The sequence below is a fragment of the Herpailurus yagouaroundi genome, unplaced genomic scaffold, assembly GCF_014898765.1.
Source record: "Herpailurus yagouaroundi ecotype Mexico unplaced genomic scaffold, PumYag 77, whole genome shotgun sequence".
Lineage (NCBI taxonomy): Eukaryota > Metazoa > Chordata > Mammalia > Carnivora > Felidae > Herpailurus > Herpailurus yagouaroundi.
The window spans coordinates 50,749,936-50,757,409 of record NW_024412388.1 but is presented as its reverse complement, the minus strand read 5'-3'; the positions used below and the strand labels follow the sequence as shown (position 1 = coordinate 50,757,409).

General features: G+C 42.6%; 1 pseudogene; it reads left to right on the top strand.

Moving 5' to 3' along the window:
• The first annotated feature begins 4,700 nt into the window (after positions 1–4,700).
• On the top strand, positions 4,701–5,859 carry LOC121018442 (40S ribosomal protein SA-like; annotated as a pseudogene).
• The last annotated feature ends 1,615 nt before the right edge of the window (positions 5,860–7,474 follow it).

Genomic DNA, 7,474 nt, shown 5'->3' with positions numbered 1-7,474 from the left:
AAAGCTCGTTAAGGGCAACAACATCCCCTAGCCCGCAACTCTCTCTAGAACCACAAAATGGGTATGTTACAGAGGCCTGGGAACTAATTCTCTCCAGATGTTTGCAAAGCGAGCAAGACCAAAAGGTGGAAACTGAAATTACTAAACACTTAATAAGGAGCTGATGGAACCGAGGCCCCAGGGTTGGCTCAGCAATAAGTGAAACACAGAGACCCTGTTTGTTCAGAGGAACTTCAAAGCGCCCTATAAACTCCTAGGAAAGGTGAGAGGCAAAAAAGCTACAGAGAATCCAGCATTCCTGCAAAGTCAAACTGGGGACTAACTTGAGATGCTTTTCCTGGTGCTTAAGAAGAAGACTGAGGGGCAGGTCTGGTAAGCAGATGTTTGACTTTTGTTTATGCCCATTCTTACATACAGTATGTGCATGTTGGGTATAGGCGTTTCTCTAGCTAGCCCAAAGGGGATAAACCAATTAAACATTAGTTAAAAAAAAAAAAAGAGAAAGAGAAAATGCCTTTTCTGTACTAAGTATTCTCCACACTAAAACCATAAAATTGCTAATGAGACATAGTTGATCCAAATAAAGTTGGTTATATTTATCTTCATTTTTTTTCTTTCTTCCCTCCCTTTAATAGTGGGAGAAACAACATGGAACTTTGGCTAAGATCATAATTAAAAGAGGAAGAAAAGAGACTAATTAATCAAAAGGGGTATCCGTTGCAAGTCTGACACATTATCTCTTTGGTCACTGGTTACCCAGCAAGAGAAAGGCTTCCAGGATCCCATCCTGTAGCTGGTTTTTTTGGTCTTGGTTTTGGGTGTTCATTGCCAAGCACTGTGACCTTCTAGGTATATGCTGTTCACCTTTTATATCTTTCTTTGGGGTTCAAAGAAAGAATGAAACAATGGTAGCTTAAAAGGAAGACAAGAAAAGTGATCAAAAGTGACCCATTGCCTTAGCAAGATAGCTGCCACGGAGGAGGGTGGAGAGTGGTGGAGAATGACTCTCATTGGAGAGTTACTAAGAGATAGAAAAACAGTTCTGGCAGTGTTAGAGACGGAGGCATCTTCTCCTTGAAGAATCAACAAAGTGGGTCCACCACCTTTTTTTTTCTTTTTTTTTAAGAACAGAATTACGTAACATTACATTCAGAATATAATAGTTAAATGCATGGTCTCTTTGGACTGAGGTAGGCCTAGGTTGGATTCCCAGCTCAGCTGCTTACTAGGTAAGTAATCTTTGAAGTTTTTGTCTTTTTTTTTTTTTTTAAGATTTTTTAATTTTTTTATTTTTGAGGGAGGGAGAGAGCGAGAGAGCGAGAGAGTGAGAGCATGTGCATAAGCAGAGGGAGGGGCAAAGGGAGAAGGAGAGAAGGAGAGACAGAATCTCATGCAGTCTCCATACCCCATGCAGAGCCCCACCCAGCACTCAATCTCATGACCGTGAGATCATGACCCGAGTTGAAATCAAGAGTCGGACACTCAACTGACTGAACCACCCAGGTGTCCCAGTAAACTTTTAGTTTTTTAACCCCTCTTAGGTCTCAATTTCTTCGTCTATAAACAGGGCGTGAAAATAATACCTTTTTCTTAGGACTGTGGTGAGGACAAACTGAGGTATGCATGCACCTTTGTAGCCCAGTTCCTGGCAGAAAGTGAAATAACTAATGACCTATCAGCCCAGGCTTTATTCAACTCTCTTCCTGCAGAAAGCTATTCTTTTGGTATTCATGATTTGGTAGATTCCACGATTTGCAGACCGATCATTTCCTTTCTTTTCTTTTTAAAACGTTTATTATTTTTTATTTGCTTTATTATTATTATTATTATTATTATTATTTTTTTTTTTTTTTAGAAAGAGAGAGAGAGCATGAATGGGGAGAAAGGTAGAGGAGAGAGAGAGAGAATCCCACTCTGAGCATAGAGCCTGACGCTGGGCTCTATCCCATGACCCTGGGATCATGACCTGAGCTGAAATCAAGAGTTGGACACTCAACAAACTGAGCTACGCAGGAACCCCTCATTTGCCTTCATAATCTCCAAAGGGTGGGTTCATCAAGGTTTGTTCCTTGTACTATCTTTCTTCATACAGAAAAGGAACAGTCTCTGCTGAGTTTTGTACTTGCTGGATTTCTGAACTCCGAGCATTTACTGGAAGTGTGGTTTTCCGAGATGGAGTACTGGCTAAGGATCCGCACGGCACCCTGCACCCATGTTTCCCTCAGCTCCCCCTCCTCAGTTCTTCTGTGAGAACGGTCAATCAGCGTAATAAAGCATTTCATAAAGTCATGATTTGACAAGAAAAAGATCAATGTAAATACTACACAGACAAATACTGTGAGGAGAAACATCTGGATGTCCACTGCTTGCTTCCTGTTGAGAGAGTTTGGGAATTTGGGGGTTTTAACAGTTGGACAGAGCTAATTTTGGAAACTGCTTCACATTTCTACAAAAAAAACAAGTGCACACATTTATTACACTTCACTCATCAGATGAGGGAAGCTGGCGGTCAACTTCCCAGGCCTCTCTGAGAACAAAAGAGATTTAATTGGACATGGAGCAGACGGTTTTCCTTCTCTTTCCACTCCTCACTGCTAGGGCATCCCTTCTCCTTCGTCATGGCTCAGGTTTCCTTGATTTCTTCCTTTCCTGCTTATATTCAGTGTCCTCCAAGTTTCCAGAAATCCCAACTTTATATTCTGGATTTGCCACTGACTGGCTAGCTAATCTTAACAAATCTCTTACTCTGTCTATACCACAGTTTCCTCTTTTGAAAATAAAATTAATCTCTTAAATATGGAGAACAAACAGAGGGTTCCTAGAGGGGGGGATGGGCTAAATGGGTAAGGGGCATTAAGGAATCCACCCCTGAAATCATTGTTGCACTATATGCTAACTTGGATGTAACTTAAATAAATTTAAAAAAAAGAAAGAAAAGAAAATTAATAGTAATAATAATAACACTTTACACTCAAATGTCACAGGGTTATATAGATCAAGACTCCTCCCTGTCCTTCCAGTTCCCAGACCATTCAATGTTCTTTCTTGCTTCTATTATCTTAAAAAAAAATTTTTTTTCTTTTCTCAAGCAGGCACCGGGCTCAGCAAGGAGCCCGATGCAGGGCTCCATCCCATGACCCTGGGATCATGGCCTGAGCTGAAATCAAGAATCAAATGCCTAACTGACCGAACCACCAAGGCGCCCCTCTATTATCTTTTCATGCAAGATATCCCTTTTCCCTAAAAAACTGTGATTCAGCCTTTTAGATGCAGCCCAGATATTACGGGTACTGTGAGAGATTCTTTCTCTCTCCTTCTCAGGTGATAGTGTTGTATGGGGACAGATGGTAGCTACACTTGTGGTGAGCATAGCGTAACGTGCAAACTTGTCGAATCACTATGTTATACACCTGAAACTGATGTCATATTGTGTGTTAACTGTACTCAGATTAAAAAAAAAACACTTCAAAGCACAATTAGTAGCATGGGAAATGCTACTACACATCTTTAGTAAGAAAAAGCAACTTATAAAATAATACAATCCAAATCTGGTAAAATATGATACGTATACATCATTATTTTTTTTTAATAGGATGATACCGGGGACTCTTCTTGTCTTGGACCCCAGGCTATCGCTGCAAACCTGAAGGAACTCTCACATTCTAAAAAGGAGATGCTAGGTACATAACTGCAGGTGCTATTAAAAGGTAGACCAGATTGTCTTGTAACACCCCACCACCTCAATCAGCCTACAAAAGCAAAGACAAGAAACTCAAAGTCAGTTTGCTTCACTAGGAACTGCCAGTGAGCTATTAGTTGAATAAGAACTCTTCTGTGTTATCTTCATCTTCATTCCCCGTGAGTTACCCACCTTTTGGGCCAAATGAGAGTAGCCCTAAGAGAATAATTCGTAGAAATTAGGACTGCCTACAGGAGGGGAGCCTGGCTTCACACTCCTTGCTGGATGCTGGCTGAATTATACACACTCCCAGGACCATGGCGGTGCTGCTTGCCATGTCAAGTAGACTGAGAAAGTTCTTGGAGCTTGACACATACTCCCTTTCCTAGAGGGGGGGAGGTCACATGTGAACCCAGAGAGTTGTGCCTACTTCCTGTCTGAGCACCCTGAGGCCAGAGGAGCAGTTCACAACATCAGGGCAAGCAGAAGAAGCAGCAGAGGGGGTAGTGTGATGCCACCATTCAGTGTGGAAGGGATGCCTCAGTTTTCCACAGCCCAAGAGAGTATTTTCGAAGGTAACCGGATTTAAAGCTCCTTAAAGGTCACCCCAGCAGAAAATGGTACAGGGTAACTGCAAAATCTTGGTGTGGAAGATGGCAAGACATCAGCTGGAGTGTGCATCATTCCGACTAATGTCAAGGAGCTTCACATTGCATAGTCCTGGGGGTGCATCCCAATAACCCACACACCCAGTGCTCCAGAGACTGAGGGTGGGGAAGCCTCCAATCACAGACAGGCAGTCTTAGCCAGTGGAAACCTAAGACAGAAGCAGCAGCAGCTAGGAAAGGGTGTTTCTGTCTCTTCCCCTTCCCTTCCCTTCCCTTCCACCTCCCCTCCAGTGGTGGGAGGAGAACAGACCCAGACACACAACTCCCACTCCCTAATAAGAGTTCCCTGACCTTGACTCAGGTCTGTGTTGAGGATTACAAATTGGAGGATATTGGGGAGAATAGAAGTTCTAATTGCAAGAGAGATTGAAACTTTGATTTAGACTCAATGAAACTTGCCATTATAATTGAAAATGACATTTTCCTTGGGGATCCATTTTGCTCTCAAGATCTCATTCTTGATGACGGAGGGAGAAAACTTAGATTTGCCAATGAAAAATAATGCAGGCTTTATTTTCATTCATTTCACTTCACAATGTCCAGACCCTTTGATGTCTTGCAAATGAAGAAGGAAGATACCCTTAAATTCCTTGCAGCAGGAACCTACTTAGGTGGCACCAACTCTGACTTCCAAATGGAACAGTATGTCTACAAAAGTTAAAGTGATGGCATCTACATCATAAATCTGAAGGGGACCTGGAAGAAGCTTCCACTGATGGCTTGTGCCATTGTTGCCATTGAAAACCCAGTTGGTGTCTGTGTCACGACCTCCAGGAACACCAGCCAGTGGGCTGGCCTGAATTTTGCTGGTGCCACTGTAGCCACTCCTACTGCTGGGTACTTCACTCCCAGAACTTTCAATAACCAGATCCAGGCAGACTTCCAAGAACCACATCTTCTGGTGGTTACTGAGCCCAGGGCTGACCACCAGCCTCCCATGGAGGCATCTTATGTTAACCTGCCAACCACTGCTCTGTGTATCACAGACTCTCCTCCATGCTATGTGCACATTGCCATCCTGTGCAACAACAAGAGAGGTCAGTGGGGCTCGTGTACTACATGATGGTGCGGGAAGTTCTGTGCACCTGTGCCACCATCCCTCATGCACACCCATGGGAGATCATGCCTGATCTATTTCTACAGAGATTCTAAAGAGATAGAAAAGAAAGAGCAGGCCACTGCTGAAAAGGCCATGACCAAGGAGGAATTTCAGGGTGAGTGGACATCTCTAGCCCAAGCAAACTGCCTGAGTTTACTGCTATCGAGCTCAGGTTGCAGACTGGTCTGAAGGCACGCAGGTGGCCTCTGTGCCCATCCGGCAGTTCCATACTGCAGACCAGAGCCCCTCGTCTGCCACTGAAGACTGGTCTGCAGCTCCCATTGCTCAGACCATTGAATGGGTAAGAACAACACTAAGTGGTGTTAAGTTGTTCTTCTACAGTTTCTTAAACTGAATGCGGAAAATAAGATTAATAGAAAATAGTTTCTTAAAAAAATAAAAGAAAGAAAGAAGAGAAGAGAAGAGAGAGAAGAGAAGAGAGAGAAGAGAAGAGAAGAGAAGAGAAGAGAAGAGAAGAGAAGAGAAGAGAAGAGAAAGGTGATATAGTCTCTAGGTTTAAAACTGTCCCAGGTAAATGTTCAGCGGATTCTGTTAGTAGGACTATCACGACTGTATCTCCTTCTCAAGTTGTTTCCTCTTCCCCTCCTTATTTCTGTAATGGTGTCTGAGCTTAGGCAGGACCTTACATACCGAGTGGGAGGAGAAGTCTCTGATCCATGTACTGTGTCCTCATTTTACAGATGAGAAAATAGAGGTTCAGTAGCCTGTAAGGGTACATAGCAGCTAGTGAGGGGCAGAACTACCTCTGTGGTTGGGCAGAGGTTGATATACATAAATGCAAAATCACCAGGTAAATGGATTAGGCAATTGACATGTCAGAAGAATAAGGAGCACACTGGCTGGGTTGGGTGGCTGAGGTGCCAGATCTTGATACGTTTGTCAGGACACTCAGACTCATATAAAACACACCAGCCTGACACAATTGAATCACGTCTATATTTCTGAAAGATGAACATGGTCCAATAAAGGACAAAGGATTTCACATGGTTCAAAGTATGTATTGCACTATTTGTTCCATTCACCTATTTCTCATTCATTTATTACATCTCTATTTTGTGGGTCTTACTAATAAGGTATCGTTCTAGGCACTAGGGATACAGAACATAAATAAGATAGCCTCTGTGCTTACAGAGCTTTTTTTCTAAAGAGGGAGGGAAAGAATAAAAACTAATTATACTATTCATGCCTTATTATAATTTTTGATAAGTGATATGATAAAGAAATTTAGTGTCCCATGAGACCATAAAATAAGGACATGACCTATTTGGTGGATCAGAGAATCTTCTCTTGAGAGAATGGCATTTGAGCTAAGCTATAAAAGATAAATAGAAGCTAGCCAAGGGGAAGGGAAGAGTTATAAGAACGTTCCAGACCACATGTGTGCTATTCCTATTGAGACACAGCATGGCTCAGCCACAGACCTGAAAAAGAGCTGGGATGACTGGACAGTAGTGAGGTCAGTTCTACAAGATTTTAGATTAAGTAGCTGTTGGATTCAGTCCATGGTCCAGGAAGCAGTGTATGGGGGAATACCCATGATCTTACTGGGAGTTTGCTGGGAGAATCTAGGAATTGTAAGAGGGATCACTTTGGCATGCCGTCCATATGATGTAACAGAAAATCCATCTAATAGTACTTAAAACTGAAGTTAGCAAACTTTTTCTGTAGATGGTCGGATAGTAAACATTTTAAGGCTTTGCAGGCCATGCTGTCTCTATTGCAATTATTCAGCTCTGCAGGGGTAGCACGAAAGGGGCCACAGACAATATATGAACAAAGGAGCATGGCTGTGTTCCAATAAAACTTTATTTATTGGCCCACAGGTTGGAGTTTGTTGATCTCTGGGATATAATAGGATACTTACGGGTCACTTAGCAAGAAGTCACTAGCAAATGACCAACAGTGGTGGTTGCAGGGTTGATTCAGCAACCTTATAGGGTAAGGAAGCTGGAGAATCAGCCCTGGGATTCCTTTATGGTCATGTGAGCAAATAGAACAGAAACACCA